Here is a 26465-nt window from a genome sequence, read left to right as displayed (position 1 = left end):
CTTTGAAGCTATCTGTTGCAGATTCCTCTCTTCTAGTCAGTAAGTACTAGGTGTTCTTTTACAGACAGGGTAAACATAGAAACGTTATCAAGTTGAATGTAGGGCCTTGCTTTGCTCAGCCAATAACTTGTCAAAGTTTGCTGTAAATGTATAAGTTTGAGTGCCTTCCCCATTTTAGATAATATTAATATACAATCCATTTTACTCAATGTATTTCCCATGAAAAATTCGGTTTATGGTATGTTCTTTTAATAACGACAGAGGCCTCCTAATTAAGAAAATAGTTTTAAGGGTGCTTTGCTTGTTATTTATTTTTGCCCTGTGAGTAACAAACATTTTGGCACACCTTTTTATGAACCGAGACATTTTTCTTTCAGATGTCTTCAAAAATATAAAATGCTCAGTGGCTGTTCTTGTTCTCTAACATTCAGACTAAAATAATTTAAATTTACAAAAGTAAAAAAAAAAAAAAAAAGCCTGAACTCAGCCATTGCTTATAATTGCTTTTAGTGGAGCTAGGGCACCATATCATAAAGTTTGTGACATGTTTTCCATTTTAAGCCTGATGCAGATCCCTTCAAAACCAAAATGCTTTTATTAAAAATGCCTTTCAGCTGGAATTATACATCTTTGGTTGCCTGCCAGAGGAAATATTTGATGCAAGGTTGGAAGTTAAATGAGCAAGATGTTTTTTGTGATATGACATTTGTAAAAATTGAAGTATTTTCACCTTCTGCTGAAGCCTTGAAATGTTGTTTTGTAAAGCTATATCTCAGCAATAGCTTGCTAGTACAATGTTGGCTCTGTTCCAGCAATGAACTGCAAGTAGATAGAGACCCTATGAACATCTTCTGAGCTCATTGCAGGATTCAGGTCACAGTTTTGATACACTTATTTGTGCGGTCTAAAAATCAAATCTCCAATAATATTTTTTTAAACAATTAAGCTTAAGAACTGATAGTATGTAAAGCAGCATTTTTTATGTCAATAGTAGTTGAAAATTGTAATTGAATCAAGTTTAAATAGAGCTGTTAGAATGTGCCTGCTATCTAATTGCAGTTAATAGAATAAAGAAAAGGAGTACTTGTGGCACCTTAGAGACTAACAAATTTAAATTTGTTAGTCTCTAAGGTGCCACAAGTACTCCTTTTCTTTTTGCGAATACAGACTAACACGGCTGCTACTCTGAAACCAGTTAATAGAATAGGAGTACTTGTGGCACCTTAGAGACTAACAAATTTATTAGAGCATAAGCTTTCGTGAGCTACAGCTCACTTCATCGGATGCAGTGAGCTGTAGCTCACGAAAGCTTATGCTCTAATAAATTTGTTAGTCTCTAAGGTGCCACAAGTACTCCTTTTCTTTTTGCGAATACAGACTAACACGGCTGCTACTCTGAAACCAGTTAATAGAATGTAATTGTATGTTTGTATAGCTGATTATACTGTTGCTTCCATCACTCTGAAATAGGAAAAATGAATTGTTATATATTGTACCTGATGGATATGGCTATCATACTGTACTTGATAGAGAGGAAGAAGGAAAAAATTCATATAACTGATAACTTCAAATCTATGGGAATTGTACAGAAAAGGCAGAAGGATGTTTCATTGTAATAATAGCCACCATAGGATAAAAGGTAGTATACAACTAACTTCTTGAAATAGGAATCTGAAGAGTTTCCAAAGAGATGTACTTTAAAAAAAATTAAAATATTTTGGGAAAGAGAATGATGAAGAAACATCTAGGTTAAATGTTTAGGCTATTTCTCTGGAAAGGGAATTTCCAGATTTTGCTGATGGCAGTGTGTGAAGTGGCACTGCTTAATTCTAAGCTTAAATATATGCCAAAATGTACTTTAATGCCCCCTGTTCTCTTATCACTATATGATACCCTGTGCATGTCTAAAATATCTCCATTGCTATGTTGCTCAACTCCTCCCACTCCCCAGTACACCTTTCAAGAGAAATGTGTCTTAACCCATGCCTATTGCAACATCTGGAGTACCTCATCCACTGCACTAAATCAATGGCTCTCAACTTTTCAGGATTCCGATTTGTCTTGTGTACTCCCAAATTTCACCTCACTTAAAAGCTTCTTGCTTACAAAATCAGACATAAAAATGCAAAAGTCACAGCACACGAAAGTGTCTCACACAGCACAGCATGTTATTACTGAAAAATTGCTTACTTTCTCATTTTTACCATAAAATAAATCAACTGGAATATAAAGATTATACTTACAGTTCAGTGTATAGTATACAGAGTAGTATAAATGAATCATCTGTATGAAATTTTAGCTTATACTGACTTCGCTAGTGCTTTTTATGTTGCCTGTTATAAAACAAGGAAAATATCTAGATGAGTTGATATACCCCCTGGAAGACTTCTGTGTACCCCCAGGTGTATGTGCATCCCTGGTTGAGAACCACTGTATGAAATGCCCAAATAACAATTATGTGGCTGAAATGAGCTATCACTGTGCTCTCAATGAACTCTCACAGAAAAGTTTTATAAAAGGCCAAAACACCATATCACCTGTGAGTGAGCACTTTTCACAACGTGATCACTATATCTGACCTCTCACTTCTCACCCTCAATGGAAACCTGCATAACATCTTCAAAATACAAGCCTGGGAGCTTAAATTCATAACTTTGCTAGACACTAAAAATCATGGACTGAATAGAGACAATGGATTTATGACATATTACAACAATCATTAACCCCCATCCACAGCTTTTTTCCCCTCCTTTCCTCCTCTCTATGATTGGTGGAGGTGTTAATTGGCCACTTAACCTTGAATGGACACTTGAAATATGTGTTAGCTACTTATGCTGAACCATCTGTTCCACCTTGTATTTAGCTGTCTCTCTCTGAGTATATTTTCCAGCACTGAAGAAGAACTGTGTGTAAGCTGAAAGCTTGCCTCTCTCACCAATAGAAGTTTGTCCAATAAGAGATATCATCTCACCCGTCTTGTCTCTCTAATATTCTGGGACCAACATGGCTATAACACTGCATAATGTCAGTTTTTGGCATGATTCAGATAAGAGAAGATAACCTTCTACCATGGAAATAACTTGAAATAAATTAGCACAATAAATAGATACACATGTCGTCATGCTTGGCTATTCAAAATACTCTCTGGATCTTTGTTCACATTTAATATGGTTGTAGGGAGTGCTCATCCTGCTGGGACAGAGAAGACAGCAAACAAAAATTCATAGATAGCTCTAACTGAGCACATTCTATGCACATTTTCCATGTATAAAGTACAAAAATATCAAAAATCAAGGAATGTAAGTTTCAGTTATTCAATTTAGGAAGAAACTTAACTGTGAGCTCTATTCACCTTCTTGTGTCAGGAAAGATTAAACTATAAAAAAACAACAACAAATCATTAACTAATAAATGTACAGTGGTCACCATTAAAAAGTTAACATTTACCAGCAGTTGACACAAAGTAGTAAGTGAAATACCTCCAATTATTTCCTATTTTAAACATTAAAGTTGTATCATTAAAATAAAATAGTAATAATCAGCTCCTACTATCTCTACCTACAGTTTTAGTCATTCTATAATGTATTGCCAACTAGTGGAACACGCTTAAACTTCTAGAACTTGAAAGCAATTTTATGTTTCTGCATGAACAGTACATTCCAAAACATAGTGCATACTAAAACTGTTGGCACAAGTAACTCTCCCCCCCAAAAAGGGGGAGATAGACATGGTCGGCCAGGTTGCAGTAATCAATAGGTGCCAGAAGGAATCTGCTGGGTTGGAGGAAGCCAGGCTGCAGGCCTTCAAGAAAGAGTTCAGTTAATCAGTGATATCAGAAGGTGAACTAAAGATACTATGGGCAGAGAGGCAAACTGTTTGAAGTCGAAGGATCTGGTAGATACGAAGAATTTTCCTCATGACTGGCAAGGTTGTGGGGTAGAGGAGGGCTGGAGGAGGAGTGTCAAAGTCTGAATGGTCTTTAAGGGGAGATTCCCGGTAGGGAGCCTAGTTTGGGAGATGGAGCCTAGTTTGGGAGATATATCCTACCTGGAATCTCTCCTTAGAGACCAGTCACTCTATCTATCTATCTATGAGAGAGTGTGGAAAGAGATTCACAAGGGGACTTACTTAGGCATCCTTCACAAAACCATTGGGGATGGTGGTTCCCCCACCCCACACTCTTGTGTTTAGAACATTCACATTGGATGTGGAAAACCCAGGTTCAAATCCCCACACTGCCTGATTCAAAGTAGGGATTTGAACATGGGATTTCTGTATTACAGGTGAGTGCCCTAACCACCAGGATATAAAGTATTCTGGAGTGGGTTTTTCTGACTCTCTCTCCTGTTGAAACTGTTACACTCTGTATAAGTACTTAACTATACATTGGAGCAGGGACTGGAACCTGGGTATTCCGTCTCCCAGGTGAGTACGCTAGCCACCAGGTTAAAGTCTTTCTTACACCCTCTACCCCACTCCCGATGAATACGGAGAAGAGCCATGTATTTTAGGAGAATTTTTTTTATGTTGCTTTTAGTTGATTTTATGTCTTATTCTTCTTTATGATGGTAGGTTGTATTTATGAAGAATAGGAAGGGTAATATGACAAGTGACATGAAAATAGATCGAGTTGTCTGATATATTTACTATACCCAAGAAATCCTACTTCAGCAGCTAAATCATGAATCTTTCACCTTTTGTATAATTTTGTCGTCAGTGCCTGAATTACATGATAGATTATATTTCACAATATTGTATTATATGTTATGTTAGTTTTACAATCAATATCTTATAATATTCTCAGTGAACAGGGACATAAGATCTACAGTTTTGACTGCAATAGTCAGAAGATGGCACATAAATAATTTAATCAAAGGAATTGTAAATCATTAGCTAGTTTCATTCCTATTCAAATCCAAAACAAAAATCTGTCTCATTACACAGAACAAAATTCTTTTCATAGTTACACTAGTATAAATCCAGAGCAAGTCCAATGACAGTAGAATTTAGCCCTTAAGCAACAGCAGGCAATACTTACAATAGTTCATAACTTTCTCAAACTGTGCACATAAATAAGTTTAATACAACAGGGGCAATTATTTAGAACTGAACAAACAAATGATTTTTGTTTTTCATAACAAAACTAAAATATACAGCTTCCTTTGTTTTCTTGATTTTTTTGTTGTTTTGATAATGAAGGATTACAGTCATATAATTTTTATTATTCTATCTCCATTGTGCCATTGTTTTTTAAAGTGGAATTCTCCACTGAGTTCAATAAAGAGTTCTGCTTAAAAATCATTGACACAATATGACCACAAACCCATTATTTTATGAATTTTCTAGTTACCATTGTAAACATTTTAAAACATTTACTTTCAAAACTAAAACCCATGTACTTGCAGCAGTGAACATTTTTAGTGTTCACCTATCATAAAGCTGGTCAAATAATATGTATGAACATATTTGTTAAATCCACCTTGTCCTACTATTTGCCCAGGGTAGTGACCTTTTTATGATCATCAAACTTTTTGGGGAGGAGTTTTTATTCCAATGAAAAGGAGGTTATTGATCTCTGAGTGATCATGTTGTTGTGTGATTAGGGCTATATGTATTCAGTTACTGTTATTTGTACCAAAAAAGTGATATCATGCTTTGTCCACCACATGATGGCTTTCTGGATGAGAGTATCAAGACTAAGGGCAGGTCTACACTACCGCTGCTCGTCGATCTAGGCAATGCAATTTTAGTTACGTTACTAGCATAACTCAAGTCGACGTAGCTTAGATCTACTTACCGTGGGGTCCATACTATGCTATGTCAATGGGAGAGACTCCCCCCACATTGCTTCCGCCTCTTGTTGAGATGGAATACAGAAATTGATGGGAGAGCAGTATCTCATCAATTGAGCAGTCTTCACTAGACCTGCTAAATCTATGCCGCTATATCGATTTCAGCAACACCAATTTAGCTCTGTAGTGAAGACAAGCCCTAAGAAGACTAGAGATTACAACACAAACCAACAGACAGATCACTAGTCACAGTAATTAGAGTTAGCATTGGCCACAGTGAGGAAGCAATGGAAGACAGGAGCAGCAAGGAGGTTGCTCCAGAAGCAGCAGATTTCTGGCTCGTAGATGCTTTCATCATGTCCTGACAACAGAACATAGAACAAATGTCTGCAGTGTAGCTAAATAACAAGGAGAGGGGAAGATAGGGAACAGGGCATGGGGATGATATATATGTTCTTTGGCCAAATGGATGGCAAGCTTCTGAGTTGCATAGAGTTCTGTGACCTGAAGAAGAGCTCTGTGTAGCTTGTCTCTCGCACCAACAGAGATTTGATGTTGATACTGCTTGTTTTCTGCTGTCCATATGTATCTCATTTTGACAAAGGTATTGGTTGCATGAGCTATTTTGTGCCTGATTTTTGGAAAATTCTGATTACTTGAGTGTCAATCTATGTAACCTCACCCAGAAAGACCATTAAGTGTTTTAGTCAGTTTGCCGGTGCAAGTCTGAATCAAAATCTAGGCCAGTCAAATAATAATAATAAAAAAATGAATGTGTGGTAGAGGCAGGATGGTGTTTGAAGTACTTATTATAGTGATCTCCTGACTAGTGATTAGATGAATTCTTTCTCGTCTGGTGCTGCTCACTTTTAGCCTTCATGGATTCATTTTCCTAATTCTGACCTCTTTTGATGCTCAATATGAAAATCATTTTTACTGCACATCATATTTCTGCTATTGTACTGAATGTATTAGATTTATAATGAAGTATGATGCTGTGGCAAAAAAGGTTAACACAATACTTGGAAGTATTAATAGGGGAATATTGATTCGAAATAGGAAAGTGATATGAGTGCTATATATGGCATTGGCAAGACCATTACTAAAATGCAATTAATAGTGTCCATACTTTAAAAAGGATATTTAAAAAGTGTTGAGAGTTCAGAGAAGAGCTACAAGAATGATTCAGGGTCTGGAAAGAATGCCTTAAAATGAGACCAAAATAGTTCATCAAGGAGAAGATTGATCTGACTTGATCTCAGTCTTATAATCCCCTACACAGGGAGGATGTATCTGATATGAACAACATCTAATCTAGTAGGAAAAGTTAGTGATTTAAAATTGACCTCAGCAAAATGTAGAAGGGAAATAAGAATAAAACGTTTAACTGTGGAGCAGATTACCAAGAGATGTAATAAACTGGAGTCTATAAATCAAGTTGGAGGTCTTTTGAAAAGTCATGCTTTTAGTCTCTTCTGCCAGAACTGGAAAAATAAGTGCAGAATTCATGTGCCCTGCAGATTCCACCCCTCCGAATAATGGATCATTGGGGACTTCTGCAATTACACCTTTCACCCACCAGGGGATGCTGTGGCACCAGAAGAAAGGGCAGCTGGCTCACTGCTGGAGCAGCCAACCATGGAGCGGGAGGGGGCATTTTGGCCTTGCTCCCTCATTTCTACAAAGGTTCCGGCACTCGTGCTTTTAGTTCAACAGGAAATGCATATACGCAGCAATCACTGTGGCTTGTAATATGCAGGAGGTCAGTCTGGATCATCACAATTGTCTCTTCTGGCCTTAAAATTTATGACTCTATTAATGTAAAAAGTATATCCTTTATACAGCATAGTGCAACCGTGGCTGATGTATAGTTGCTTTTTGAAGTCATGTCCCATGGTAATCCCAATAGTTATTTCGGGGGAAAAAAACAAAACAAAAAAAATCTTTGTAATATGAGCATAAAGGGTCAGGGGTCAGATTTACAAAGACTCAAACATTTTTTATCATCTATACCTTTTCATTTTATTTCCAGTAAATTCCAAATGTGAAAAAAGGAAAATAATTTATCATATAAAAAGAGTCCTATTGCTAAGACAAGGATTTCCAATACAGGCTCTTGGGAATGTGATGGTGGTAGGAGTTATTTCCCCCCTCTTTTCCAAATGATGACATTCGCTGACTAACCTGGTTATGGTTCTATATTATCACTAACTGAAATTTATATGCTAAGAAAAAAAATAGAGCTTCTTCCCCCCATTTAAGAACAGATATGCTTCACAGATAAAACATCTGACATGACACTTTCATAGACTGAAAAAAAAATGACTGAAAAGATGACATTTTTATGCCAACATGCACTACATTCATTTCAGAGCAATGAAAAGGTGAGACCTCTATATGTAGCTTTTACTGGTTTTGTTCGTATCATTGAAGAATTTATATTACCTATTTCAATGCTATGCCTCTAGTAACATTTTAAAGTAACAAGTCTAATTTCAACAAGAATGCATTTGTATAAATACATGGGCTATGTGTACTGTATGTGTACATAAACTTATTTTTGGAAAAACACTTGGCCAAGAACTGATTTTATCTATTTTATCTGAGCTGGGTGGAACTTTGTTATGGGCTGGGTTAAAACCTTCTTGAGGTCAATAGGTGTGAACATACCTTTCAATTAACATAGCTATAAACATAAACTCAGGGCCTTCCCTAAGGGGGTGCAGGGCCCGGGACAAATCAGCCTCCCTGCTAGTCTCCTCGCCGCTCACCTGCCCACCACTCTCCTCCTCACCTGCCCACTAGTCTCCTCACTGTCTGTCCGCGTCTGCCCAACTGCAGCTCTCCTCCTCACCGTCTGCGCAACTGCCTGCCTCCTCACCCTCCTCCCACCCGCCACTCGCCTTCCTGTTTGCCTCCTCACCCCGCTCACCCATATGCATCCCACCTCACTTCCCCGCCCACCTCCCAATTGTGTATCAGTCAGGACAAAGGGCTAAATATTGGGACAGTCCCAATTTTATCAAAGTGCAGGGTCCCACAAAGTGCTGGGCCCAGGGCGGTCATCCTGATTCGCCCTACCCAAGGGATGGCTCTGCATAAGCTCTACTAAGGCAAAAGCTGTGTGTGTGAAGCCATGAAGGAGCTTTCAGGCTGAGTATTGTTTTGGTTAGGTGAATGTAGGTGGCTGAGAAAACATAGGGCTACTGAGATCATAAACAAGAACAGGGAGAGAAGTAAAGGAAACAAGGCAAGAAAAGCCAAGCAGTCACCTGTGAGCACAGTGTGACTGTGGAAAAAGCTAGAGAGAGAGCTTCTTGATTTGGTGTTGGGTAAGAAGGTTTGGTGGTTGTAAGCTGAGAAACTGCTTGTTTTGTTCTTGGTTCCTCCCACATTTGGAGATACAGGATGTTAAACATTCTTTGTACATAAGCAAAACTGCCGAAACAAAATACCTATCACCAATTTCTGCTTCCAACTGGAATGCCCCCAGGACTCCAAACTTGGACTAGCTGCTCGGGGTAAAAGGGGCAACATTATCTATGCATCCAGGTACACCCATCACACTCTACAAACTGAAATTAGACATGACATTTGAAACTATAAAATGTGTGTAAATATAGGCTGCTTATATGAGACAGACATAATTCTACTTCCCCATTTTCTTAATAAGATAATTATTTTATAAGTATATGTTTCAGATAGGTAGGTTATTTTTGTATTATGCTTAGCCATTATATGGTAAAAGGCAGGAGAGTAGATTTTGTGCCAGTGCTAGTACATTTTTGACAGTTTTCTAAGACTGAATATGTATTAGGTATATGCAATACAAGATAGCATGATGAAGTATTTATGGCCATAAATATGAGAGGATGGAAAGGCTTTCTCTTTTTTTTCTGTTTAAACAGAGGACTCCAAGTACAAGCATAGTGGCATGAACAATTGCTTGTATGCACTTGATGTCATGCTGTAAGGCAAAGTGACAACTGAAAAATAGAAAAACACATCTTTATCCCTCCCCGCACCCCAAACAAATGTGTACACACTTGCATGCATGTGTGTGCGTACACACACACACAATATTATCTGGTCCTAATTCCCCTCTGTAATACTTGAAGGTAATGAAGATACACAGGTATATTTAAGGGCAAAATTTAGTTTTTTCTTCAAATCAATTTAAAATCTGTTTTATAAGTGCAGGTTTATACTGTTCCCTCTCCGTGTATATACATATTTTTTTTAGAGAGAGAATACACCAAAAGGCACCTTTAAGGAATACAGTCCATTATTTCCAGAATTAATGAGCACCCTATTAACAAATAAGCAAAAAAAACATTGTAGCAAATAAAATAAACATTCATGCTACCCTCACATTCCTCCATTTTGCTTTTTTTTCCCATATGAGTGAGGTTTCTTCTAATTTGCTTAAAACAGCTGCAAGTTTAAATTAGAAAATGTGGGTACAATGCTGGCACATGAAATGGTTTCAGTTGAAATTCTAAATGCTAAGTGACAGCTGGAGTGTTCAAAAAGAGATGTGGCTTGAAAGGTATGATGTCATGTTGAGTGGAAAATAACGAAATTGTGCCATGGGCAATAGTATACCTGAAGGGTGTAAAATGAATTGATTTATATGCATTGTACTAATGTGAAATATGTACTTCCACTGACAATCTCAGATGACTGAAATGTCAGTTAAAAATTAATTGCAAAACAATAATAAAAATGTAGGTGGCCATAGAACTCTTTAAAACCACAGAAGATATGTCACTGTCTTGTCTAACGAGTGTCAGACCATGTGGTCTCTGAATTTATTCCATGTTTTGTTTCTGTTTTAGTTCTTAAATTAAAGCTATAATAGTCAATCATTTCCTAGTCAAGGAAAAAACTTTTATTAGCTCAAGAATTTTCAAATGTAGTGCCATAGAAATGTGGTCATACAAGTTCTTTCCCCTCTGGTACCTAGATTCTGGCATCTTTGCTGTTTCAGATGGCAAAGGGCTAATTTTTTTTGTTTGTATCACTAATGTAAGGATCCATCACTATAAAAGGGAAATATAGCTTTTTTAACCCCAATGATGCCCAGCTTTTCAAATTTTGAGCCTAAAGTTGCACACTGAATTCTATGTTTAGGCACCTAAATCCATATTAGGCACAACTCATCTACTTAAGTACCTACATTTCAAAATTGTGACTTGTGTTTGAAAGAAAAAAAATAACTGAATATGATTCAGGCACTGAAAAAAAATGTAATTCAGGCTACTCCTTCAGCAATAAAAAATGGCTTGAAATTGAAGGTGTTATGCAACTTGCTTTCTGTTTGCAACTAAAAAAGTCCATTATCTGCATATTATAAAAAGGTGATATTGCTGTGTAAACATGCACTAGGTGCATATGACAGTGTCCTAGTGGAAAAAGAAAAGGAGTACTTGTGGCACCTTAGAGACTAACAAATTTATTAGAGCATAAGCTTTCAAATTTTATTAGAGCATAAGCTAATAAATTTGTTAGTCTCTAAGGTGCCACAAGTACTCCTTTTCTTTTTGCAAATACAGACTAACACGGCTGCTACTCTGAAACCTGTCCTAGTGGAGGCACCCTAACCACTTAGGTAATTGCGTAACAGAGAAGATTACAGTCTTAATTGGAATCAGTTAATCTTGTTATGGTGGGGAGTGTTGACTCCTGGGGACGATGGTTGTCTTAATGAGGTAATTAGTTCAATAAAGGGAAGATATATAATTGGCAGGAATCGGAAGTAAAGGGAGAGATCAGAGAGTGAGTTGGGTGTGATGGAGAAAGCGGTATAGAAGGTTCCTTCCGACTCACGCCTGTGCTGTGTTCTGCAGTGCTTGACATCTGAAGATAAAAGGAACACCCCAGGAAAAGAAATGGGCTGTGTGTATGTTGCGAATAAGAGACCCTGCAAATGAGCCAGGCAGTGCAGCACACCGGGTAGCTGAGGGAGTGCCATGTGGCCACGTATTTCATAGCAATGACGTAAAAATAAACAGTATGTAAACATTTTTGGCTTTCTTGTCATTGGTAAAAAGTCTTGTTTTGACACCATTCCTTTATTAATGTCTGCGGAAAAGATATCTGGCTAATTTCAGTGTGAAGTTTGTGAAAGTAAAGTATAAAATGGTAGAAGGAGGCATTATTGTTATGGCGCTGTCTACATGCTCTAAGAAATAAAGCATGTCGATTTGATTCCTCTTAAGTATGTGACCTCAATCTATACAAGTGGATATGAGAGCTTTTATTTCCTTAGTTGAGGACATTTATATCTAAATGTATATAATAGCACCCAGAAATAATGATTGACACATTAAATATGTGTAGCAACTGTCTTTCATCTTTTTACAATTTACTGTAATATACTGGCTTACATTATCCATCTAGGAACATGGGGAACATAACTTCCTACTAAAGTGCACCCTCCCTGCTCATGCACTGTTGCTCATATATGCTCACATACCCTAACCTCCCAGTTTTGCAGTCTAAAATCTCTCTGTACTTATACTTGCCTCCATAAAGTGATGTATCTTCCCAGGAGTTTAAAAAAGAATCTGTTTTTTTCATTATATGAGAGAAATATTTATCATGAGAAAGATAGGTCAAAGAGATTAGGGCTAGGTCAAAGAGATAAATTTTGGATTTATTTCTGAATGTGCTGAGGCCTGTAACCATTCTTTTTTCACCTGGGAGTGAGTTCCACAATCCATGTCCAGCTCCTAAATTGAATCTCTCATGCTCCTGCTATTCCATGTCCTATTATCATAATTCTTGTGGGAGGTCATAGTTGCAAAGGGATATGCAATCTTTCAGGTAGATTTGTGTTCATGGTGACTTATGACAGGCTAGTGTATTTTATAGCAGTTACAGCCATTTCTTGCATGTGGCTTTGCTCCTAGAAGTGAGAGTGACACTAATTTTCTTTCCTTTCTGCTGCTCCTGTCATAGATTGTCAGCCGTTTGCAGAGATCTGTGGGTGCAACAGGGAGAGAGTAGACACTTCTGTGCCAGTACATCACTGGCTGAAGTTAATGAGTAGTCCTAATGAGTCACTAGGTCTTCTGTTTCATGGTGTTTTATTGGAATGGAGTTACCTATGGAAGTCTTGGAATTTGCTGGATCTATGAACTTTCAAAAGCAGACGGTTTGATTGCTCTTTCTTGTCTGGAGATAAAGTTCTGATCTCAGCCTGAAAGAGTTGTTGATCAGCATAAGAATGGGTGAGAATGGCACTGTTTCTTTGTGTTTCCTAAATCAACATCAGTCTAGAAATTGGGTTTCACCAGCTATAGATGTGGGGCCAAAAATTACATTTGAGAATTCAAGCGTGGAAAATGTGGTGATAAAGGTTTGGGTCTTTATTTCAGAAGAGTCATGAACATATATATTTGTCTCTCAGGCCACTCAGTCTTGGGAAATCCATCATCATCCCAGACAGCATTTTGATCATCTCCTGGATATTTCTAAAGACTGGTTTTTCTATCTCTATGGGTTAAGTGAAATGCATTTCATTCTAGGATAGAGAAACATTTCCTCAGTCTTGGAAAACTGATTTGATCATTTATTTATAACTACCTTTGCAGTCTTCTTCACTGAATATTTTCATATTCTTTACTCTGTTTTCCTTGAATAGGCTATAAAGTTTAAATTGTGCTTTCATTTAAAAATCCCTTCCTTTTCTTTTTCCTCCTATTTTCTTTGTTTCTACAAGTTGATTTTAATTAAAAGTAGAATGGGAGCTGAGTGAGCACAAATATTTTTTCTATGAATATTGATTTGAATTAAAAATAAATTTGCTTTCATTCTGTTTGCCCCCTTTTCTGTTATGTGAATATTTGAGCAACTGAGTTCTATTGCCAAAATGTTCTGTTGTCCCATGTGTGAGTGTTTGTGCCTGGTGATCCTTACTTGTCATGTCTGGCTTTAGGATCCAATCCTGCCATCATTTTAGACATGTGAGTAAAGGCCTATTAGCTTTTGTTGAACTACTAACCTGAGTAAAGTTAATCACATTTATAATTGTTTACAGCAATGGCCTCTCATATTGGAAGCTATTTGAGCCAGGAATTGGGTTTTATTGGTTTTTGTGAAGCACTTAGCATGCTTTTGGATGATATCAAACTGAGTCACACTATTTATTTAACACCCAAAACAGGAAAAATAAGAAAAATAACATCTATGCCACCAGGGTGTCCCAAGGCTTCTTTAATTCTGTGCCTGGTTCTGCCAACCTTCACTCTTGCAAATAGTTCTATTAGAGCCAATGAGTAAAAATTTTTAGTGATGAAAAGCTTAAGTCTCACTGGTGCTCAAGATTTTATCCATGGACACTATAGGACTACTTGAATGAGTGAGAGTTTGCAGGATCTACACCCATGATGACAAAACACTTCAGAATAACCAACTGAATAGTACTTTGGTAATACATTTTTTCATTGTTACATTTTTATTTATTTGCAGTAGGTGTTAGGAGCAGAGGTAAGGTTAAAGCAGAGAAAGATGAAATACCCACTGAGAACATCATAAAGAGAACAAGTTAGAACATGTGACATACAAGAGGAAAACATGTATACAATTTCAATTAATAATTGTTGATTCTGAATATAACTTCTGAGTTTTCTAGTTTCTAAATTCTAATCTTTTATTTTTGGAATGTCACAAAACAAACATGGTTAAGGTGCTTGATGTCTGTTTTAAAAAAAAATGGATTCCAAACATCAGCGTGTAGCCCAGACATCACACCCAAGCATTGACCACTGTGAAGAGTTGCCAGCATACTTGGTGATATGATTAACCAAATACATATGGCACCTAACTGAAAGAAAATTCCACTGTGACCAGATTGAATTATCTATCTCACCACCTCTGACTGAATTTGGCCCTATCACACATGCCAAAAATCAAGAAGCTCTGAAAAATATTTGAGCTACAACATGTGAAATAGACCATGCACCACCTAGCTGGTAAAATCCAGTAAAGAACAATTGTCCACAACTAATTGAAATTGTCATAGATCATTCAGAGAAGCACACATATCAAACTTCTTGAAAAGGGCAAACTATTGCCTTTTTCATGTGGGGTGATGAGCTACTTCTGTGATAAGCTCCAGCCAATCAACAAGCCAGGTGCTGGTCAGGTGACTCCCAGACCAGATATACAAGTCCCATAGGAGGAACAGCAGTTCAGTCTGCTCAAAGTCACTCCACGGACTGAGACGGCTACAGTAACTCTGCATACTCAAATATATATATTGCATTATAAACTCACGCAGCCACAGCCCCTACTGAAATACCAGAGTGCCTACAAGAAATCAGCTCTTGGTTGAAGAGACAGCTGGCTGAAGTTGGATCAAGATAAAACCAAAGAGATGCTAGCTGTAAAAACAAACTCTTCAAAAAACAAACTCTTATCTTTGAAAACTCGTGGCGAACGGGGGAAGTCCCGGATGACTGGAAAAAGGCTAATGTAGTGCCCATCTTTAAAAAAGGGAAGAAGGAGGATCCTGGGAACTACAGGCCGGTCAGCCTCACCTCAGTCCCTGGAAAAATCATGGAGCAGGTCCTCAAAGAATCAATCCTGAAGCACTTAGAGGAGAGGAAAGTGATCAGGAACAGTCAGCATGGATTCACCAAGGGAAGGTCATGCCTGACTAATCTAATCGCCTTTTATGATGAGATTACTGGTTCTGTGGATGAAGGGAAAGCAGTGGATGTATTGTTTCTTGACTTTAGCAAAGCTTTTGACACGGTCTCCCACAGCATTCTTGTCAGCAAGTTAAGGAAGTATGGGCTGGATGAATGCACTATAAGGTGGGTAGAAAGCTGGCTAGATTGTCGGGCTCAACGGGTAGTGATCAATGGCTCCATGTCTAGTTGGCAGCCGGTGTCAAGTGGAGTGCCCCAGGGGTCGGTCCTGGGGCCCGTTTTGTTCAATATCTTCATAAATGATCTGGAGGATGGTGTGGATTGCACTCTCAGCAAATTTGCGGATGATACTAAACTGGGAGGAGTGGTAGATACGCTGGAGGGGAGGGATAGGATACAGAAGGACCTAGACAAATTGGAGGATTGGGCCAAAAGAAATCTAATGAGGTTCAATAAGGATAAGTGCAGGGTCCTGCACTTAGGATGGAAGAATCCAATGCACCGCTACAGACTAGGGACCGAATGGCTCGGCAGCAGTTCTGCGGAAAAGGACCTAGGGGTGACAGTGGACGAGAAGCTGGATATGAGTCAGCAGTGTGCCCTTGTTGCCAAGAAGGCCAATGGCATTTTGGGATGTATAAGTAGGGGCATAGCGAGCAGATCGAGGGACGTGATCGTTCCCCTCTATTCGACACTGGTGAGGCCTCATCTGGAGTACTGTGTCCAGTTTTGGGCCCCACACTACAGGAAGGATGTGGATAAATTGGAAAGAGTACAACGAAGGGCAACGAAAATGATTAGGGGTCTAGAGCACATGACTTATGAGGAGAGGCTGAGGGAGCTGGGATTGTTTAGTCTGCAGAAGAGAAGAATGAGGGGGGATTTGATAGCTGCTTTCAACTACCTGAAAGGGGGTTTCAAAGAGGATGGCTCTAGACTGTTCTCAATGGTAGCAGATGACAGAACGAGGAGTAATGGTCTCAAGTTGCAATGGGGGAGGTTTAGATTGGATATTAGGAAAAACTTTTTCACTAAGAGGGTGGTGAAACACTGGAATGCGTTACCTAGGGAGGTGGTAGAATCTCCTTCCTTAGAGGTTTTTAAGGTCAGGCTTGACAAAGCCCTGGCTGGGATGATTTAACTGGGACTTGGTCCTGCTTTGAGCAGGGGGTTGGACTAGATGACCTTCTGGGGTCCCTTCCAACCCTGATATTCTATGATTCTATGATTCTATGAAAGAATTGGCAGGGGTGTTGTCTCCACCTTGCCTTGAGGTGTTGGAGACTCCATGAAATCCACTAGGGATTGTTATTGGTTATATGTGGAAGGTGCTCAGATACTAAGCTGATAGGTGGCAGTATAAAACTCTAAGAAAGTCAGACAGTGTGGGCTATTCACGTATGATGAGTCAGGTTTGCTCCAGTTGTGGTTTTTTTTCATTGCTGATGCAGACCTGGAAGTCAGGTGTACTATTTTTAATGGAGAGTACTATCATTTTCCTTACACTATGTCAGAGAACATGCTTGCAATCACAGCATAACAATACAAAGCGACAAGGTATTGTTTTTATTCACATGGGGGGAGAGGGGGGGAAATCTCTTCTCCCTTAGGCCACACAAAGCCCTGAAAATCACACTGCAATACTTCCTACTTTCCAACGTTAAATTATTAAGTCATGACAACTATAATTCTAACTATATGGTTGAGATTTTCACAGTTTTGTAATAGATTAAGAGAAAGAAATTGTTCATAGAATTGATCAAATAATGGAATTTCCAATCTGCTGGGAAATTCTAGTATTTCAACATTTATTTTTATCCTAAAACAGGATAAAGTTAATATATTAACACTTTTTATAGAGTGAAAAGTTCTGAAAAAAATGAATTTGGAATCCTGAAAGATTGTTTCTGTGTCTGCCTGAGCTGCCATGTTTGCCACATGGGAAGTTGTAATGTTCTCTCTTGTCCCCATTCTACTATATAGGCTGGGCTCCCAGGCTCCCTGGACTACATCTCCCATGATGCATTGTAGGGTCATCTTTTGAGCTGTTGTAGTGCATTGTGGCCATCTTATGATCACAGTACATCATGACAATGGGCGAATGAGGCACCTGAACTTCATCTCAGATGGCTACAGAGATTAATGTTGACGTGAGCCAAAACAAAACGTTTATTATAAGATTAACCGCATAGAAAGTTTTTAAAAAAATCTGGTAAAAGCAATATTTTCTTGTGTAACACACAGATCGAGCAAAGACCACAATTTCTGTCAAAAACATTTTGATAGAAAATTCCCAACCAGCTCAATTTACAAAACTGTGTAACGACCACATCTGGTGATCCCTGCATAACACTATTTTTACAAGATTAAAAAATAAAAGGCTGTGGCTCCCAATGCAAACAGAAAGCATTGCCTCAAATAGTGTTTAAATAATGTTACTTTATTAAATAAGCAGGATGATACTTAGACATTTGCTACTGTTTCAACAGTATCTTTCTATGAGCCAATAAAGCTTGTTACCCTGGGAAGGCAAAAGCTCATTTATGTAAAAGCTTCACATCATGGACAGGAAGAAAAGCAGCAGAAACATTACAGCAACACTCTTTGTTGAAATGTTAGCCATACTTAAAACAGAATTAATCCCTGCTTTAATCTTTTCACAATCTTAACTATTTCATCTTCACAACATACCAGTTTGTTTTCCCTGTGATATGGTACCTTGTAAACAAGCTGTATCTGTCAATCATGGCTTTATAAAATGTTTCAGTAAGATACCTGCATTTCATGTGTCTGTTTCTTTCAGTAATTATGTTGAATATTGAAATGTCAGTTTCCATCTGAAGGGAAGTAAACCTACTGACAGCTTGGGAAAGCTACTAATGTAATCACTTCTTATGTACGAAGTAGCATGGCATTTTTTCCAGCTGGAATTAAGAAAACAAAGGGGCAAATCCTCGGCTCAGTCTGGCCTGAATAGTAGGCCGGGGGGCCTTTAATCTGGGAAGCAGTAATAGTGAAAAGGACTTGAGGGACCGGGTGGATAATCAGCTGAACACACACGAATAATTAAAGGATTGGAAAACATGCCATTAGACCAATAGATTCAAGGAGCGCAGTTTGGTTAATTTAACAAATAGAAGCTTAAGTGCTGACTTGCTCACTGTCTAGAAGTACCTACATGGGGAATAAATATTTCATAATGGTCTCTTCAATCTAGGAGCGAGAGGTATAACAAAATCCAGTGGCTGGAAGCTGTAGTTAGACAAATTCAGAATGAAAATAAGATCTAAATTATTAACAGTGATGGTAATTAACCATTGAAACAACTTATCAAGGTTAAGGTGGATTCTACATCACTGGAAACTTTTCAATCACGATTGATGTTTTTCTAACAGGTATGGTCTAGTTTAATCAGGAATTAGTTCAGGGAAGTCCCATGGCCTGTATCATGAAGGAGGTCAGACTAGATGGACACAGTGGTCCCTTCTGGCCTTATAATTTATGAATGTAATGCTTGACAGATCCTTTGGAAATGGGAAGGAAATCTTCCCTTTATAGCAGCAGATTGATGGCAGAACAGCATCACAGAAACTAACCAGCACAGCGGCCAGTGGAGCTCCACGTGTGGCAAGAGGATCCATTCAGCTACAAATTCTGACCCAATCCCACCCTTCTCCCTCAGCACAGAAATGCCAACCCACCTGTGCTGCCACACAGGGAACTCGTGTGAACCAGGGCTCTGTGTTACACAAGGCTTGTGTTCCCCCTTCATAGTGCCCATATCCAGCCTTTTCTGCTCTGTGAGTCAGACTGGAGCTTCTGCATCCATGTGAGAACTGGATTTGGTTCACATGAAAAACTATGGACACCAAACAAGGCATGGTTAATTGTTGGTAGTACATGGTCACTATAGCAACGCCACGTGTTTCCTTATTTTGTAGTCTGGTTATTAGATGATGTAGTCAGTAGATTGCAGTGTCAACCATGTTATAATTAAAATCAGTGGGAGTTTTGCCATCTACTTCACTGGGAACAAGACAGAGCATCATATATATTTTCTTTTGTATATTCATTGACAAAAAGTAAATATTGTAAATCTGCACTTCAGATGTCACTAAAGGGTTTTATTTAATTTTAAACGAAAGATAGGGAAACAACATATAGCAATCTTTTTTCTAAAGCTGGCTAGTAATCCACAACAAATAATTTATCTATTGAATTTAGCTTGCTTGTCTGCTGGCAGCGTCTCTCCAAGCAGATTTAGTCTGTATTTATTCAACAGTATTCAGCAACTTCACCTCTGCCTCTTTCTCCTCTTGCCCCTTTGTTTTGCCTATGTAGACTGTAAATTCTTCTGGGCAGGAACTCTTACATACAATGTGTATGTAGTGTGCATAGCACATGGGGCCCCAATCCTAACTGTGGGCCTTTAGGGGCCATTGCTGTAATACAAATAAAATTGTTTTGCCATTTTTTTTACTACTTAGAGATTATTAAATGTTCACTGTGGTGAAAGTCAATAGGATTCACATTTTGAGGTTTAAGTAATTCATAGGCTTTTGCCTTCTGCCCTTCTTGGGGGTGAATTTCAGTCTTTAAGCTGTTCATTTCTAATTGGTCATATGGTATTGATTTTCTTCCCTGACTGCATGAGTGCAGAAGCATGCTGAACACAAATACTGGAGCTTGCAAATTTAATATTCTGTTTCTGAGACTTCACGCACATTACTTGCAAATCTTCTTTTTTCAAACATTTGTAAAATTGCTTTTTATTGACATTAACAGTTGCTGAAAGGGAACAAAAGCCGTGAAAACATGAATCAACTTAATTTATATGAATATCTGCAGAAAAATGGTTTGAAGAATTCACCTAGCTCTAATAGTGAGGGGAGAAGATGTAACTTCCTTTGTATTGCTTTGAAAATGTACCCCTCAAAATTACTTGGGATTTTATGTGATTAGTGTGGAAACAATACTACATTTCAAAAGTAGCTACATGAACAATACTGAAATAGCTGTGGGCATTGGCTTGGTCCATGATTCACATAACAGAGAGAAATTAACTATAGTAATGGAACAAAATCATCATCTTTGGTGTATATTTTCTTTTTGTAATATACAGAATATGGAACTGCTAGTGAGTAGATACTTCAACAGCTGGTGTGCAGTAGGCATTCTTCAGACAGAGCCAAGAGTTGAAACTTAGGAACTCTTATTCTATTCTAGTGGGAAGATCTGCTGACAATCCCAAGGAAGTGTTACTAGAGGGCAAAGTGTCAGGAAAGCAATCAGCAGATGAACTAATAAAATGTTTGTGGAGTGGTATCACATATTGGATGAGTCTGTGAATTAATGATCAAACAAGGTTGCAGAAAGATGGAAAGGACTTGGAGAATGCTTCTGCTTTGTGCTGTCATCAACTCCAAATTAAAGATTATAGTACCCGCAGTAAATCCACAGTAGCAATAAAATCTAACTGTATTATAGGAAAAAATAACACTTGCAGCTAATGTTTCAGAAATCTATCATCTTCTGTTATACTAACCGTGGTTTATTTGTCAAGATTATCCTCATTAAGTGAATATAACATATTATTTATTAAACTATTGAAAATATGCACTACATTACATGATGCAAATAATAAATGAAAGGAAAATGTCATACTCGGGGAAAAAAAAAGCTTCATACTCTTTTAAACAGAGTGGAAGATGACCGCAAGTAGTGCACATTGGTTTTTAAAATGAATTTTCTTTGCTTGATGAATCATTAAATCTCTGATGTTTACAGATGATTTTGTGATACCAACAGATCTATAATTGATACATCTGTACCAGGTTGCTGCAGTATTCAAGAGTTACAGATAGTTGATCAGATTCTGGTCTTTGTGAGGGTAATGTAACACCAGAATAATTCTAGTGACTACAGCAGATGTACTTTGGGTTGATGATGTAAATAAGAATTGAGAATGGAATATTGCCCCTTTTTTCCAGAATGAAGGCATGCAGGCAAACCAGAATTAAATATCACTTTTTTATATTCTCACTGAAATGTAAAAGCTTTTATCATTTCAGCTACAACTAACTGCTCATACTAAAACACTTAAAGCCTTACTTAATTTGTGGATTTTAAAAGTCATAGGCCATATTGTGCCAATGATTTTTTTAAAGGTAGGAGACAATTGATATCACTAGAGACTTCTGTAAAAACAAAACAAAACAAAACAAAAAAAAACTCCACAAAAAACTGTAACCATATTGGATTTTCATATTAGAGGACAACATTAATTTTATTTTTTCTAACTTTCAAAAATGTCTAAAAATGTTTAATACACACTGTAACAATAAATTATCAGGGAATGTACATTTATTAAAAGGAAATAAACATTGCAATTATATTGGATATAGATGTTTGGATCTATCTATATTTTGATATAAATGTTATCAGGTCAAAATCATAATGTACTGCAACTTATATAAAACAAAAAAATAGAACTTTATTTCAAAAAATAAGTTCAGGTTGCTAAGTGAAAACAATATAGTAACCTATCACATTATTAAAAAAGCTCAAGCCGTTACAAATAAAGGAATAGTTTAGGGCATCTATGACATTCAGGGTGCAATCAAGAGCAGTGAGGGGCTATCATCACTTGCCCTATAACCTGGAGTGCCTCACAATGCTTTGTTGTTGTAGTTCCTAACATGGGCTTCTCACAAACAACCAAACAGCATGAAGGTCACACCCTGAGTGTCTGTGTATAGCCACACCCCTGGTCCAGCAGCTCTGATCCCAGCAGCCTGTCAGCAACACACCAGTCACACGTTAGCTTCCAGCAGCCTTGGTTACTACTTGCAGGAAGACCCCAATATAGTACGAGTCCTGGATTTCCCACCCCCAAAATGTGTGTTCTGTACTGCCCAGCCCTTTCCTGGACAGTCTAGATATATCAGGTCCGTTGCTCCTCTAAGGGGACTAGTATATAACTGTCTGCTTCCTTAAATGAAGTTACTCAAACAATTCACAACACTGGATTAGTTTTAATTCAAGAATAAAACAAGTTTATTTACATACTGTGACAAAGCTCTGTCCTTGCCTCCGTGGGTCCCGCGTTTCCTGGCGGATTTCGCTAGCCTCAGAGGCTCACTGTGACCCTCCACATAACCCTTCTTTCTCTAGGGACAAGGGTCACAGTCTACTGAGCCATTTTCATCATAAGCCAGCGAGGGTGGTGAAGAGAAGTTATCCTTCCTTGCACAGTCTCTGTTGTCTCCCAGTCTCAGTGATTAATCAGGGGCAAAGGTGCGGGGGGGAGCCCGGGCCCACCCTCTATTCCAGGCTCCAGCCCAGGGACCCTAATAGTATCAGCTATGTTTCAGAGTAGCAGCCGTGTTAGTCTGTATTCGCAAAAAGAAAAGGAGTACTTGTGGCACCTTAGAAACTAACAAATTTATTAGAGCATAAGCTTTCGTGAGCTACAGCTCACTTCATCGGATGCATTTGGTGGAAAAAACAGAGGAGAGATTTAAATCTAAGATTTAAATTTAAATCTCTCCTCTGTTTTTTCCACCAAATGCATCCGATGAAGTGAGCTGTAGCTCACGAAAGCTTATGCTCTAATAAATTTGTTAGTCTCTAAGGTGCCACAAGTATCAGCTATGGTAGCTGATCTTTTAGAAACAGGACATGTACAATTCCCTGGGCTACTTCCCCCACAGCAGCCCTCACTTCCTCAAGCTCCACTTCACCCTTAGCTCATGGCCTCCTTCCTTGTGCCTGATATGGTATGTACTACTCAGCCTCTCCAACCACGCAACTTCTTCCCACAGCTCCTGGCATGCACACCCACCTGAGTGGCTGGGAGGCTTTTAACTAGTTTCAGCCAGCCCCTGATTGGCTTCAGGTGTCCCAATCAACCTAGCCTTCTCCCTGCCTTCTGGAAAGTTCTTAATTGGCCCCAGGTGTCTTAATTGACCTGGAGCAGCTGCCATTTCACTTATCCTGGTACTAGGGCTTTGTTTAGCCTGGAGCTAATATATCTATCTATCTCCCACTACTTTTCCATAGCCATCTGGCCTTGCCCCGTCACAATACAAAGAGATAGGTTTTACATGAGCACAAGTATAAGGCAGTAAAGTCAGAAATGGTTAAAGATGAAACACTTCCTAAACTTAGCAAACTAGACTGAGTTCAAGGTAAAGTTCTTATCACATGCTGACCAAATGTCAGATCAGGATTTGCTCCAATGGCTGTTTCTTTTGTTGTCTTATGCTAAAAGAAAGAGATGGGTAGGCAAAAACGACTTGGTATGTTTTTTGCCTCTCACTCTTATAGTTCAGTTACCCTTTGAAATGCATTTTCCTGAGGCTTACCCCTAGATAAAGTTCCTTTCATCTGTGAGGATGGAGCTATGAGGTCTGGTAGTGAAAGAGGTTGCATGTTGTTTCTTCTCATCTCACTATCCTGAAAAGCTTATCCTTATTTCTTGTCTTCCTCTTCTTGCTGAGGACCCTGTTTACAACTTATCTGTAAATTCAGGTAAACACATACTCCTTTAAGACCTGCTTGACCACAGGCGCTGACTTTTAAAAGTACTGGGAAGTGCTCAACCCCCAGCTCTACCCCATGCCCCACCCCTGCCCAGTTCTGCCCCCCTCCTGCTCCTCCCGAGCATGCCATGTCCTTGCTCCTCCCCTCTCCCTCCCAGCCTCCTGTATGCTGTGAAAAAGCTGTTTGCAGTGGGCAGGAGGTGCGGGCAGGGAGGAGGAGGTGCTGATCCATGGGGCCTGCTGGTGGGCAGGAGGCACTGGGAGGAAGAGGAGGTTCTGATGGGAGGCTGCCGGTGGGTGCTCAGCTTATGTGCTTGACCAGTTCTGCCTAATTGGAGCTACTTGAGTTTGAACATGTGCTACAAACATAATTCAGGGGGAATTTATAACTTTACATATAATGTTGCTTCATACATTTCACAATGATATTATTGACCATTGAGTTTAGTTTTAATTGATACCTCACAAGGCATATTTGGTACAAAATTTATTACAATAGTATGTTGGGTGTGAATACTGGGGTGCATTCAGTCACAGCATCATACTGCCCGCACACTGCTTGCATAGCTAAGCACGTGATTTCAAAGGAACTCATAGTACATCACATCACAGAAAACTTTAACTCTGTCCCATGGATTAATTTAAAAATGGTTATTCAGTCTGGATTTCAATATGTAAATATTTTATTTTAAAATATATTGTACATTTGGAAATATTAAGAGTTACTGTATTTAGCAACTGCTAGATATTTTTGGTTGACAATAGTTTTGTAATTTAATACAGAAGCAATGCTGTGCACTTTTTGTATGGTCTCCTTCCTGCTGGCCCTGCCTCAGATTGGTCACAGTTCTTCCTTCTCCCTGTCCTGTCTGCAGAGCAGGGTGCCCAGGACAGTAGAAAAGAAACAGTTCCTGGACTCTTCAGAATTGTATGTATGTAAGTCTGTCTTAGGGTTTCCTATAACACCTAGCACTATAATAAGTGCTTTCTAGCTTAATATGAAATTCTGAGTGTCATATCTCACTGTCTTCCAATCAGGGAAATCTGCACACACGACAATAAACTAACGGATATTAAACAAAAATATTATTAAATTAAAAAGCACATAACATGATGTGACCCATGAAATTGAAAAACTGATATAAATTCACTCTGGCATTATAAACCAACATATAAAAAGAACAGTGGCTAGCAGATTTAGTCATTCTTAACAGGCACTCATCTTCTAACTACATAACTCAGAACATTAATCTTCTGCACCAGGGCCATATTGATTTAAAAATAAAAACCAACACCAGCTGCTTTGATTGTGATATAGAAACATGTTTAATCTTGTTTCAGAACAGGAAACATTAAGACTTTATTTAGTTCATGTACTGTGGTCAACATTGGGATGATTTATAGTCCGGATCCAAAATCCTGGATTCAAACCTCCAAACTCTGGAAAAGTTTGGAACAAGGTAAAAGTTTTAATAGCTTCTCAATTTTCTCATTTCATTAAAGTAACAAATACACTCAGTCCTATCTCCAATAGATACATGCTTTGAGTCAATCAAACTGTTAACTGAAAATCTACATATCTTTTGTAATACTGCATGTATGAAAATTTTAGGGAAAGGTCTTGGAAAGCATCTGTTTTTTTATAAAAATCATTTGGTATTTATCACTATCATTTTAAACATGTCTTTGTTGAAATGAAATTGAGAATATAAGAGCAGACATGGCAACTAAAAAATGCACAGCCACTGAATTTTCTTAGCTGCTCGACTAAACCGTTAATGAAGAACTTGTTTCAGTCACACTTTCTTTCTGCTCTTGGAACACACAGAGCTATGCCAACTGTGTATACAAAGAGGAGAGGAACACAAGCCACAAAGACTAGAACTGGATCCAGATCCAAAATCCTTAATAAATCAGTGGTGGAAATGAGATTTTGCTACAGCCTATTCCAGAGACAGGGGTTATCTGTGAAGTTTGGATGTGAATCTGAAGTCATAACCCAGTTTCCAGGAAGCTTGGAGCTGTCTGTATACAGACATTTGATTCAGGCAGTTTTTCAACAAAAAGCAAATGTCCTGGAAGTATTTTACTTTTTACTATGTGGGTTCCTGTCACTTGTTTTTGCTCTCCTTTTAATTTGCAGATTTTTTCCTGTTAAAATAATTTTGTAAAACATTTGTATTTGAAGCAATGTGAAGCTAATAGCTTTTCCTTGTATTTTTCCATTGAAAACATCTTGATCTTTTGGTGAAGGTTCATTTTAAGAGGTCAAAATTAGAGGACCACCAATATGTCTTGCCATTGCATGGAGATGGGATCCAATTTGTCTTTTCTATTTCTAGGTACAGTACTATTATCCTGTCAATGCTAATTTGGAATTAATTGGCCATCCAGTCCAGTATCCTGTCTCCTACAGCAGCCCCTTACAGATGATTCAGTTTGCACAATGCAGCAAATTGTATAATATTGTG

General features: G+C 38.3%; 1 long non-coding RNA gene across 1 annotated transcript; it reads left to right on the top strand.

The window, feature by feature from the left end:
* Nucleotides 1–26465, top strand: LOC122458507. Its single transcript, XR_006278548.1, has 3 exons — nucleotides 1–39; nucleotides 24870–24922; nucleotides 26337–26465. It is a non-coding gene; the product is annotated as an uncharacterized LOC122458507 (long non-coding RNA).

This window comes from Dermochelys coriacea, chromosome 2 (assembly GCF_009764565.3).
Source record: "Dermochelys coriacea isolate rDerCor1 chromosome 2, rDerCor1.pri.v4, whole genome shotgun sequence".
Lineage (NCBI taxonomy): Eukaryota > Metazoa > Chordata > Testudines > Dermochelyidae > Dermochelys > Dermochelys coriacea.
This window is presented reverse-complemented; position numbering and strand designations above follow the sequence as displayed.